General features: G+C 40.3%; 1 pseudogene across 1 annotated transcript in view; it reads left to right on the top strand.

Moving 5' to 3' along the window:
• The window catches only part of LOC309515367, a 158,367-nt pseudogene that overhangs the window by 122,673 nt on the left and 23,656 nt on the right, over positions 1–12,038 (top strand). The gene's annotated exons all lie outside the window — the stretch shown is intronic.

Genomic DNA, 12,038 nt, shown 5'->3' on the forward strand with positions numbered 1-12,038 from the left:
GCAGAAAATGTTTTTTTGAAAAAATCCCTAAACCCCGGGGTCACAATTTCAGCAAAAATCTGACTTTTGGCACTTCACTCAAAAATGGTGCCAAAAGGTTGAAAATGCTCTCCTGAAAGGTTTTGCACTCGAAACAGAAGGCTTTTTATCACAGGACAATAAATCAGCCCTCAAAAACTTAACCGGCAAAAATATTTTTTTGAAAAAATACCAAAGCCCCGGGGTCACAGATTCAGCAAAAATCTGACTTTTGGCAATTCACTCAAAAATGGTGCCAAAAGCTCGAAAATGCTCTCCTGAAAGGTTTGGCACTCGAAACAGAAGGCTTTTTATCACAGGACAAGAAATCAGCCCTCAAAAACTTAAGCGGCAGAAAGGATCTTTTGGAAAAAATCCCTAAGCCCCGGGGTCACAATTTCAGCAAAAAACTGACTTTTGGCAATTCACTCAAAAATGGTGCCAAAAGCTTGAAAATGCTCTCCTGAAAGGTTTGGCACTCGAAACAGAAGGCTTTTTGTCACAGGACAAGAAATTAGCCCTCAAAAACCTAACCGGCAGAAAATATTTTTTTGAAAAAATCCCTAAGCCCCGGGGTCACAATTTCAGGAAAAAACTGACTTTTGGCAATTCACTCAAAAATGGTGCCAAAAGCTTGAAAATGCTCTCCTGAAAGCTATGGCCATGGAAACAGAAGGCTTCTTATCACAGGACAAGAAATCAGCCCTCAAAAGCTTAGCCGTCAGAAGATACTATTTCGAAAAAATCCCTAAGCCCCGGGGTCACAATTTCAGCAAAAATCTGACTTTTGGCAATTCACTCAAAAATGGTGCCAAAAGCTTGAAAATGCTCCCCTGAAACGTTTGGCAATGGAAACAGAAGGCTTTTTATCACAGGACAAGAAATCAGCCCTCAAAAACCTAACCGGCAGAAAATATTTTTTTGAAAAAAATCCTACGCCCCGGGGTCACAATTTCAGCAAAAATCTGACTTTTGGCAATTCACTCAAAAATGGTGCCAACCGGTTGCAAATGCTCCACTGAAACGTTTGGCAATGGAAACAGAAGGCTTTCTATTACAGGACAAGAAATCAGCCCTCAAAAACCTAACCGGCAGAAAATATTTTTTTGAAAAAAATCCGTAAGCCCCGGGGTCACAATTTCAGCAAAGAACTGACTTTTGGCAATTCACTCAAAAATGGTGCCAAAAGCTTGAAAATGCTCTCCTGAAAGGTTTGGCACTCGAAACAGAAGGCTTTTTGTCACAGGACAAGAAATCAGCCCTCAAAAACCTAACCGGCAGAAAATATTTTTTTGAAAAAAATCCTACGCCCCGGGGTCACAATTTCAGCAAAAACTGACTTTTGGCAATTCACTCAAAAATGGTGCCAAAAGCTTGAAAATGCTCCCCTGAAACGTTTGGCAATGGAAACAGAAGGCTTTCTATCACAGGACAAGAAATCAGCCCTCAAAAACCTAACCGGCAGAAAATATTTTTTTTGAAAAAATCCCTAAGCCCCGGGGTCACAATTTCAGCAAAAAACTGACTTTTGGCAATTCACTCAAAAATGGTGCCAAAAGCTGGAAAATGCTCCCCTGAAACGTTTGGCAATGGAAACAGAAGGCTTTCTATCACAGGACAAGAAATCAGCCCTCAAAAACCTAACCGGCAGAAAATATTTTTTTGAAAAAAATCCGTAAGCCCCGGGGTCACAATTTCAGCAAAGAACTGACTTTTGGCAATTCACTCAAAAATGGTGCCAAAAGCTTGAAAATGCTTACCTGAATGCTTTGGTGATGGAAACAGAAGGCTTTTTGTCACAGGACAAGAAATCAACCCTCAAAAACTTAACCGTCAGAAGATATTTTTTTGAAAAAATCCCTAAGCCCCGGGGTCACAATTTCAGCAAAAATCTGACTTTTGGCAGTTCACTCAAAAATTGTGCCAACCGGTTGCAAATGCTCCCATGAAAACTATGGCGATGGAAACAGAAGGCTTTTTATCACAGGACAAGAAATCAGCCCTCAAAAACTTAACCAGCAGAAAATATTTTTTTGAAAAAAATCCCTAAGCCCCGGGGTCACAATTTCTGCAAAAAACTGACTTTTGGCAATTCACTCAAAAATGGTGCCAAAAGCTTGAAAATGCTATCCTGAAAGGTTTGGCACTCGAAACAGAAGGCTTTTTGTCACAGGACAAGAAATCAGCCCTCAAAAACCTAACCGGCAGAAAATATTTTTTTGAAAAAAATCCCTAAGCCCCGGGGTCACAATTTCAGCAAAAATCTGACTTTTGGCAGTTCACTCAAAAATTGTGCCAACCGGTTGCAAATGCTCCCATGAAAACTATGGCGATGGAAACAGAAGGCTTTTTATCACAGGACAAGAAATCAGCCCTCAAAAACCTAACCGGCAGAAAATATTTTTTTGAAAAAAATCCCTAAGCCCCGGGGTCACAATTTCTGCAAAAAACTGACTTTTGGCAATTCACTCAAAAATGGTGCCAAAAGCTTGAAAATGCTCTCCTGAAAGGTTTGGCACTCGAAACAGAAGGCTTTTTGTCACAGGACAAGAAATCAGCCCTCAAAAACCTAACCGGCAGAAAATATTTTTTTGAAACAAAAACCCTAAGCCCCGGGGTCACAATTTCAGCAAAAATCCCACTTTTGGCAATTCACTCAAAAATGGTGCCAAGCGGTTGCAAATGCTCACCTGAATGCTTTGGTGATGGAAACAGAAGGCTTTTTGTCACAGGACAAGAAATCAGCCCTCAAAAACTAAACCGTCAGAAGATATTTCTTTGAAAAAATCCCTAAGCCCCAGGGTCACAATTTCAGCAAAAATCTGACTTTTGGCAGTTCACTCAAAAATTGTGCCAACCGGTTGCAAATGCTCCCATGAAAACTATGGCGATGGAAACAGAAGGCTTTTTATCACAGGACAAGAAATCAGCCCTCAAAAACCTAACCGGCAGAAAATATTTTTTTGAAAAAAATCCCTAAGCCCCGGGGTCACAATTTCAGCAAAAAACTGACTTTTGGCAATTCACTCAAAAATGGTGCCAAGCGGTTGCAAATGCTCTCCTGAAAGGTTTGGCACTCGAAACAGAAGGCTTTTTGTCACAGGGCAAGAAATCAGCCCTCAAAAACCTAACCGGCAGAAAATATTTTTTTGAAAAAAATCCCTAAGCCCTGGGGTCACAATTTCAGCAAAAATCCGACTTTTGGCAATTCACTCAAAAATGGTGCCAACCGGTTGCAAATGCTCACCTGAAAGGTTTGGCACTCGAAACAGAAGGCTTTTTATCACAGGACAAGAAATCAGCCCTCAAAAACTTAACCGTCAGAAGATACTTTTTGGAAAAAAATCCCTAAGCCCCGGGGTCACAATTTCAGCAAAAATCTGACTTTTGGCAATTCACTCAAAAATGGTGCCAGAAGCTAGAAAATGCTCTCCTGAAAGGTTTGGCTCTCGAAACAGAAGGCTTTTTGTCACAGGACAAGAAATCCTTCCGCAAAAACTTAACCGTCAGAAGATATTTTTTTGAAAAAATCCCTAAGCCCCGGGGTCACAATTTCAGCAAAAATCTGACTTTTGGCAGTTCACGAAAAAATGGTGCCAAAAGCTTGAAAATGCTCTCCTGAAAGCTATGGCCATGGAAACAGAAGGCCTTTTATCACAGGACAAGAAATCAGCCCTCAAAAGCTTAATCGGCAGAAAATATTTTTTTGAAAAAATCCCTAAGCCCTGGGGTCACAATTTCAGCAAAAATCCGACTTTTGGCAGTTCACTCAAAAATTGTGCCAACCGGTTGCAAATGCTCCCCTGAAACATATGGCGATGGAAACAGATGGCTTTTTATCACAGGACAAGAAATCAGCCCTCAAAAACCTAACCGGCAGAAAATGTTTTTTTGAAAAAATCCCTAAACCCCGGGGTCACAATTTCAGCAAAAATCTGACTTTTGGCACTTCACTCAAAAATGGTGCCAAAAGGTTGAAAATGCTCTCCTGAAAGGTTTTGCACTCGAAACATAAGGCTTTTTATCACAGGACAATAAATCAGCCCTCAAAAACTTAACCGGCAAAAATATTTTTTTGAAAAAATACCAAAGCCCCGGGGTCACAGAATCAGCAAAAATCTGACTTTTGGCAATTCACTCAAAAATGGTGCCAAAAGCTCGAAAATGCTCTCCTGAAAGGTTTGGCACTCGAAACAGAAGGCTTTTTATCACAGGACAAGAAATCAGCCCTCAAAAACTTAAGCGGCAGAAAGGATCTTTTGGAAAAAATCCCTAAGCCCCGGGGTCACAATTTCAGCAAAAAACTGACTTTTGGCAATTCACTCAAAAATGGTGCCAAAAGCTTGAAAATGCTCTCCTGAAAGGTTTGGCACTCGAAACAGAAGGCTTTTTGTCACAGGACAAGAAATTAGCCCTCAAAAACCTAACCGGCAGAAAATATTTTTTTTAAAAAAATCCCTAAGCCCCGGGGTCACAATTTCAGCAAAAAACTGACTTTTGGCAATTCACTCAAAAATGGTGCCAAAAGCTTGAAAATGCTCTCCTGAAAGCTATGGACATGGAAACAGAAGGCTTCTTATCACAGGACAAGAAATCAGCCCTCAAAAACTTTACCGGCAGAAAATATTTTTTTGAAAAAATTCCCTAAGCCCCGGGGTCAAAATTTCAGCAAAAATCTGCCTTTTGGCAATTCATTCAAAAATGGTGCCAACCGGTTGCAAATGCTCACCTGAAAGGTTTGGCTCTCGAAACAGAAGGCTTTTTGTCACAGGACAAGAAATCAGCCCTCAAAAACGTAAGCGGCAGAAAAGATCTTTTGGAAAAAATCCCTAAGCCCCGGGGTCACAATTTCAGCAAAAATCTGACTTTTGGCAATTCAAACAAAAATGGTGCCAAAAGCTAGAAAATGCTCTCCTGAAAGGGTTGGCACTCGAAACTGAAGGCTTTTTATCACAGGACAAGAAATCAGCCCTCAAAAACTTAGCCGTCAGAAGATACTATTTCGAAAAAATCCCTAAGCCCCGGGGCCACAATTTCAGCAAAAATCTGACTTTTGGCAATTCACTCAAAAATGGTGCCAAAAGCTTGAAAATGCTCCCCTGAAAGGTTTGGCAATGGAAACAGAAGGCTTTCTATCACAGGACAAGAAATCAGCCCTCAAAAACCTAACCGGCAGAAAATATTTTTTTGAAAAAAATCCCTAAGCCCCGGGGTCACAATTTCAGTAAAAATCTGACTTTCGGCAATTCAATTAAAATGGTGCCAACCGGTTGGAAATGCTCACCTGAATGCTTTGGCGATGGAAGCAGAAGGCTTTTTATCACAGGACAAGAAATCAGCCCTCAAAAACTTAACCGGCAGACAATATTTTTTTGAAAAAATCCCTAAGCCCCAAGGGGTCAAAATTACAGCAAAAAACTGACTTTTGGCAATTCACTCAAAAATGTTGCCAAAAGCTTGGAAATGCTCTCCTGAAAGGTTTGGCACTCGAAACAGAAGGCTTTTTATCACTGGACAAGAAATCAGCCCTCAAAAACTTAAGCGGCAAAAATATTTTTTTGAAAAAAACCCTAAGCCCCGGGGTCATAATATCAGCAAAAATCCGACTTTTGGCAATTCACTCAAAAATAGTGCCAAAAGCTTGAAAATGCTCTCCTGAAAGGTTTGGCACTCGAAACAGAAGGCTTTTTGTCACAGGACAAGAAATCAGCCCTCAAAAACCTAACCGGCAGAAAATATTTTTTTGAAAAAATCCCTAAGCCCCGGGGTCACAATTTCAGCCAAAATATGATTTTTGGCAATTCACTCAAAAATGGTGCCAAGCGGTTGCAAATGCTCACCTGAAAGGTTTGGAACTCGAAACAGCAGGCTTTTTATCACAGGACAAGAAATCAGCCCTCAAAAAATTAACCGTCAGAAGATACTTTTTTGAAAAAATCCCTAAGCCCCGGGGTCACAATTTCAGCAAAAAACTGACTTTTGGCAATTCACTCAAAAATGGTGCCAAAAGCTTGAAAATGCTCTCCTGAAAGGTTTGGCACTCGAAACAGAAGGCTTTTTATCACAGGACAAGAAATCAGCTCTCAAAAACTTAACCGTAAGAAGATATTTTTTTGAAAAAAACCCTAAGCCCCGGGTCACAATTTCAGCAAAAATCTGACTTTTGGCAATTCACTCAAAAATGGTTCCAAAAGCTTGAAAATGCTCCCCTGAAACGTTTGGCAATGGAAACAGAAGGCTTTCTATCACAGGACAAGAAATCAGCCCTCAAAAACCTAACCGGCAGAAAATATTTTTTTGAAAAAAATCCCTAAGCCCCGGGGTCACAATTTCAGCAAAAATCTGACTTTCGGCAATTCAATTAAAAATGGTGCCAACCGGTTGGAAATGCTCACCTGAATGCTTTGGCGATGGAAACAGAAGGCTTTTTATCACACGACAAGCAATCAGCCCTCAAAAACCTAACCGGCAGAAAATATTTTTTTGAAAAAATCCCTAAGTCCCAGGGGTCAAAATTTCAGCAAAAAACTGACTTTTGGCAATTCACTCAAAAATGGCGCCAAAAGCTTGGAAATGCTCTCCTGAAAGGTTTGGCACTCGAAAGAGAAGTCTTTTTATCACAGGACAAGAAATCAGCCCTCAAAAAATTAACCGGCGAAAAATGTTTTTTTGAAAAATCCGCTAAGCAAAATGTCAGCAAAAATCTGACTTTTGGCAGTTCACTCAAAAATGGTGCCAACCAGTTGCAAATGCTCCCCTGAAAGCTTTGGTGATGGAAAAGGAAGGCTTTTATCACAGGACAAAAAATCAGCCCTCAACAAGTTAAGCGGCGGAAAATATTTTTCCAAAAGATCCCGAAGCCCCGGGGTCACAATTTCAGCCAAAATCTGACTTTTGGCAATTCACTCAAAAATGGTGTCAAAAGCTTGAAAATGCTCTCCTGAAAGGTTTGGCACTCGAAACAGAAGGCTTTTTTTCACAGGACAAGAAATCAGCCCTGAAAAACTTAACCGGCGGAAAATATTTTTTAGAAAAAATCCCTAAACCCCGGTGTCACAATTTCAGCAAAAATCTGACTTTTGCCAATTCACTCAAAAATGTTGCCAACCGGTTGCAAATGCTCTCCTGAAAGGTTTGGCACTCGAAAGAGAAGGCTTTTTATCACAGGACAATAAATCAGCCCTCAAAAAATTAACCGGCGGAAAATATTTTTTTGAAAAAATCCCTAAACCCCGGGGTAACAATTTCAGCAAAAATCTGACTTTTGCCAATTCACTCAAAAATGTTGCCAACCGGTTGCAAATGCTCTCCTGAAAGGTTTGGCACTCGAAAGAGAAGGCTTTTTATCACAGGACAGGAAATCAGCCCTCAAAAACTTAACCGTCAGAAGATACTTTTTTGAAAAAATCCCTAAACCCCGGGGTAACAATTTCAGCAAAAATCTGACTTTTCCCAATTCACTCAAAAATGTTGCCAACTGGTTGCAAATGCTCTCCTGAAAGGTTTGGCACTCGAAAGAGAAGGCTTTTTATCACAGGACAAGAAATCAGCCCTCAAAAACTTAACCGGCGGAAAATTTTTTTTTGAAAAAATCCCTAAACCCCGGTGTCACAATTTCAGCAAAAATCTGACTTTTGCCAATTCACTCAAAAATGTTGCCAACCGGTTGCAAATGCTCTCCTGAAAGGTTTGGCACTCGAAAGAGAAGGCTTTTTATCACAGGACAGGAAATCAGCCCTCAAAAACTTAACCGGCAGAAAATATTTTTTTGAAAAAATACCTAAGCCCCGGGGTCACAATTTCAGCAAAAATCTGACTTTTAGCAATTCACTCAAAAATGGTGCCAAAAGCTTGAAAATGCTCCCCTGAAAGCTTTGGCGATGGAAACAGAATGCTTTTTATCACAGGACAAGAAATCAGCCCTCAAAAACTTAACCGTCAGAAGATACTTTTTTGAAAAAATCCCTAAGCCCCGGGGTCACAATTTCAGCAAAAATCTGACTTTTGGCAGTTCACTCATAAATGGTGCCAAGCGGTTGCAAATGCTCCCCTGAAAGCTTTGGTGATGGAAACAAAAGGCTTTTTATTACAGTACAAGAAATCAGCCCTCAACAACTAAAGCGGCGGAAAATATTTTTTTGAAAAAATCCCTAAGCCCCGGGGTCACAATTTCAGCAAAAATCTGACTTTTGGCAATTCACTCAAAAATGGTGTCAAAAGCTTGAAAATGCTCTCCTGAAAGGTTTGGCACTCGAAACCGGAGGCTTTTTATCACAGGACAAGAAATCAGCCCTGAAAAGCTTAGCCTGCAGAAAATTTTTTTTGAAAAAATCCCGACGCCCCGGGGTCACAATTTCAGCAAAAATCTGACTTTTGCCAATTCACTCAAAAATGTTGCCAACCAGTTGCAAATGCTCTCCTGAAAGGTTTGGCACTCGAAAGACAAGGCTTTTTATCACAGGACAAGAAATCAGCCCTCAAAAACTTCACCGGCAGAAAATATTTTTTTCAAAAGATCCCTAAACAATTTCAGCAAAAATATGACTTTTGCCAATTCACTCAAAAATGTTGCCAACTGGTTGCAAATGCTCTCCTGAAAGGTTTGGCACTCGAAAGAGAAGGCTTTTTATCACAGGACAGGAAATCAGCCCTCAAAAACTTAACCGGCGGAAAATATTTTTTTGAAAAAATCCCTAAACCCCGGGGTCACAATTTCAGCAAAAATCTGACTTTTGCCAATTCACTCAAAAATGTTGCCAACCGGTTGCAAATGCTCTCCTGAAAGGTTTGGCACTCGAAACAGAAGGCTTTTTGTCACAGGACAAGAAATCAGCCCTCAAAAACCTAACCGGCAGAAAATATTTTTTTGAAAAAATCCCTAAGCCCCGGGGTCACAATTTCAGCCAAAATATGATTTTTGGCAATTCACTCAAAAATGGTGCCAAGCGGTTGCAAATGCTCACCTGAAAGGTTTGGAACTCGAAACAGAAGGCTTTTTATCACAGGACAAGAAATCAGCACTCAAAAAATTAACCGTCAGAAGATACTTTTTTGAAAAAATCCCTAAGCCCCGGGGTCACAATTTCAGCAAAAAACTGACTTTTGGCAATTCACTCAAAAATGGTGCCAAAAGCTTGAAAATGCTCTCCTGAAAGGTTTGGCACTCGAAACAGAAGGCTTTTTATCACAGGACAAGAAATCAGCTCTCAAATACTTAACCGTAAGAAGATATTTTTTGAAAAAATCCCTAAGCCCCGGGGTCAAAATTTCAGCAAAAATCTGACTTTTGGCAGTTCACTCAAAAATGGTGCCAAACGCTTGGAAATGCTCTCCTGAAAGGTTTGGCACTCGAAACAGAAGGCTTTTTATCACAGGACAAGAAATCAGCCCTCAAAAACCTAACCGGCAGAAAATATTTTTTTGAAAAAATCCCTAAGGCCCGGGGTCACAATTTCAGCCAAAATCTGACTTTTGGCAATTCACTCAAAAATGGTGCCAAGCGGTTGCAAATGCTCTCCTGAAAGGTTTGGCACTTGAAAGAGAAGGCTTTTTATCACAGGACAGGAAATCAGCCCTCAAAAACTTAACCGGCAGAAAATATTTTTTTGAAAAAATACCTAAGCCCCGGGGTCACAATTTCAGCAAAAATCTGACTTTTAGCAATTCACTCAAAAATGGTGCCAAAAGCTTGAAAATGCTCCCCTGAAAGCTTTGGCGATGGAAACAGAATGCTTTTTATCACAGGACAAGAAATCAGCCCTCAAAAACTTAACCGTCAGAAGATACTTTTTTGAAAAAATCCCTAAGCCCCGGGGTCACAATTTCAGCAAAAATCTGACTTTTGGCAGTTCACTCATAAATGGTGCCAAGCGGTTGCAAATGCTCCCCTGAAAGCTTTGGTGATGGAAACAAAAGGCTTTTTATTACAGTACAAGAAATCAGCCCTCAACAACTAAAGCGGCGGAAAATATTTTTTTGAAAAAATCCCTAAGCCCCGGGGTCACAATTTCAGCAAAAATCTGACTTTTGGCAATTCACTCAAAAATGGTGTCAAAAGCTTGAAAATGCTCTCCTGAAAGGTTTGGCACTCGAAACCGGAGGCTTTTTATCACAGGACAAGAAATCAGCCCTGAAAAGCTTAGCCTGCAGAAAATTTTTTTTGAAAAAATCCCGACGCCCCGGGGTCACAATTTCAGCAAAAATCTGACTTTTGCCAATTCACTCAAAAATGTTGCCAACCAGTTGCAAATGCTCTCCTGAAAGGTTTGGCACTCGAAAGACAAGGCTTTTTATCACAGGACAAGAAATCAGCCCTCAAAAACTTCACCAGCAGAAAATATTTTTTTCAAAAGATCCCTAAACAATTTCAGCAAAAATATGACTTTTGCCAATTCACTCAAAAATGTTGCCAACTGGTTGCAAATGCTCTCCTGAAAGGTTTGGCACTCGAAAGAGAAGGCTTTTTATCACAGGACAGGAAATCAGCCCTCAAAAACTTAACCGGCGGAAAATATTTTTTTGAAAAAATCCCTAAACCCCGGTGTCACAATTTCAGCAAAAATCTGACTTTTGCCAATTCACTCAAAAATGTTGCCAACCGGTTGCAAATGCTCTCCTGAAAGGTTTGGCACTCGAAACAGAAGGCTTTTTGTCACAGGACAAGAAATCAGCCCTCAAAAACCTAACCGGCAGAAAATATTTTTTTGAAAAAATCCCTAAGCCCCGGGGTCACAATTTCAGCCAAAATATGATTTTTGGCAATTCACTCAAAAATGGTGCCAAGCGGTTGCAAATGCTCACCTGAAAGGTTTGGAACTCGAAACAGAAGGCTTTTTATCACAGGACAAGAAATCAGCGCTCAAAAAATTAACCGTCAGAAGATACTTTTTTGAAAAAATCCCTAAGCCCCGGGGTCACAATTTCAGCAAAAAACTGACTTTTGGCAATTCACTCAAAAATGGTGCCAAAAGCTTGAAAATGCTCTCCTGAAAGGTTTGGCACTCGAAACAGAAGGCTTTTTATCACAGGACAAGAAATCAGCTCTCAAATACTTAACCGTAAGAAGATATTTTTTGAAAAAATCCCTAAGCCCCGGGGTCAAAATTTCAGCAAAAATCTGACTTTTGGCAGTTCACTCAAAAATGGTGCCAAACGCTTGGAAATGCTCTCCTGAAAGGTTTGGCACTCGAAACAGAAGGCTTTTTATCACAGGACAAGAAATCAGCCCTCAAAAACCTAACCGGCAGAAAATATTTTTTTGAAAAAAGTCCCTAAGCCCCGGGGTCACAATTTCAGCAAAAATCTGACTTTTGGCAATGCACTCAAAAATGGTGCCAAAAGTTTGAAAATCCTCCCCTGAAACGTTTGGCAATGGAAACAGAAGGCTTTCTATCACAGGACAAGAAATCAGCCCTCAAAAACCTAACCGGCAGAAAATATTTTTTTGAAAAAAATCCCTAAGCCCCGGGGTCACAATTTCAGCAAAAATCTGACTTTCGGCAATTCAATTAAAAATGGTGCCAACCGGTTGGAAATGCTCACCTGAATGCTTTGGCGATGGAAACAGAAGGCTTTTTATCACAGGACAAGAAATCAGCCCTCAAAAACCTAACCGGCAGAAAATATTTTTTTGAAAAAATCCCTAAGGCCCGGGGTCACAATTTCAGCCAAAATCTGACTTTTGGCAATTCACTCAAAAATGGTGCCAAGCGGTTGCAAATGCTCTCCTGAAAGGTTTGGCACTTGAAAGAGAAGGCTTTTTATCACAGGACAGGAAATCAGCCCTCAAAAACTTAACCGGCAGAAAATATTTTTTTGAAAAAATCCCTAAGCCCCGGGGTCACAATTTCAGCAAAAATCTGACTTTTAGCAATTCACTCAAAAATGGTGCCAAAAGCTTGAAAATGCTCCCCTGAAAGCTTTGGCGATGGAAACAGAATGCTTTTTATCACAGGACAAGAAATCAGCCCTCAAAAACTTAACCGTCAGAAGATACTTTTTTGAAAAAATCCCTAAGCCCC

This window comes from Podarcis vaucheri, assembly GCF_965113315.1.
Source record: "Podarcis vaucheri genome assembly, chromosome: 12".
NCBI classification, from domain to species: Eukaryota; Metazoa; Chordata; class Lepidosauria; order Squamata; family Lacertidae; genus Podarcis; species Podarcis vaucheri.